The following is a 762-nucleotide window of genomic DNA, read 5'->3' as shown; positions in this document are numbered from 1 at the left end:
GAGGTGTAACATAAGGAATATAACGTTGATGATTTTGGTTATTTTCAAAATATTGTTTATTATCATTCCTCCAACTAAAATTAGGATGATTTTTCCATCCAGGATTATATGATGTTGAAAAAAGATCTCGTATTGGTTTTATATATTTGTTAACATAATTTGCTTGTTCATGGAGACATTCTTTAAATGAAGGTAATGTTGGACAATCTTTTGTAGCATGATTATGTGTATCACATATATGACAAACAATTTCTTGAATACTTTTTAATTGACCACTCTTTTTCATTTCTAATGACTCAATTTTTCTTGCTAAAGATGCAAGTTTAGCTTGAATATCGATATCATCTTTAAGATTATAGATATCACCCCCATTTGTTGAATTATTGATTTTAGTTGTTGGTGGTTCTATTGTGCCTATATTATCCCAATTTTGAGCATTTTCTGCTAATGAATCCAAATACTCCATAGCTTCATTTGGGTTTTTATCTTCAAAAGTTCCATTACACATGAATTCTAGCATTTGCCTATCTTTAGGTATTAGACCTTCATAAAAGTGAGAAACTATTCTCCATGTTTCAAAACCATGATGTGGGCATGTATTAAGTAATTCTTTATATCTATCCCAATATTGATAAAATGTTTCACCTTGTTTTTGAGAAAAAGTAGTAATTTGTCTTTTAAAAGAGTTTGTTTTATGGGAAGGAAAAAACTTTTCGAAAATTGTTGTTGCATTTCTTCCCACGATCTTATTGAACTTGATCT

The 762-nt window shown here is 29.1% G+C and overlaps 1 non-coding gene across 1 annotated transcript; it reads left to right on the top strand.

Annotated features, from left to right (window-relative positions):
• The first annotated feature begins 578 nt into the window (after positions 1-578).
• Positions 579-689, top strand: LOC140968065 (small nucleolar RNA R71). The gene has a single exon (XR_012173693.1). It is a non-coding gene; the product is annotated as a small nucleolar RNA R71 (small nucleolar RNA).
• The last annotated feature ends 73 nt before the right edge of the window (positions 690-762 follow it).

This window comes from Primulina huaijiensis, unplaced genomic scaffold, assembly GCF_012295235.1.
Source record: "Primulina huaijiensis isolate GDHJ02 unplaced genomic scaffold, ASM1229523v2 scaffold32439, whole genome shotgun sequence".
Lineage (NCBI taxonomy): Eukaryota > Viridiplantae > Streptophyta > Magnoliopsida > Lamiales > Gesneriaceae > Primulina > Primulina huaijiensis.
This window is presented reverse-complemented; position numbering and strand designations above follow the sequence as displayed.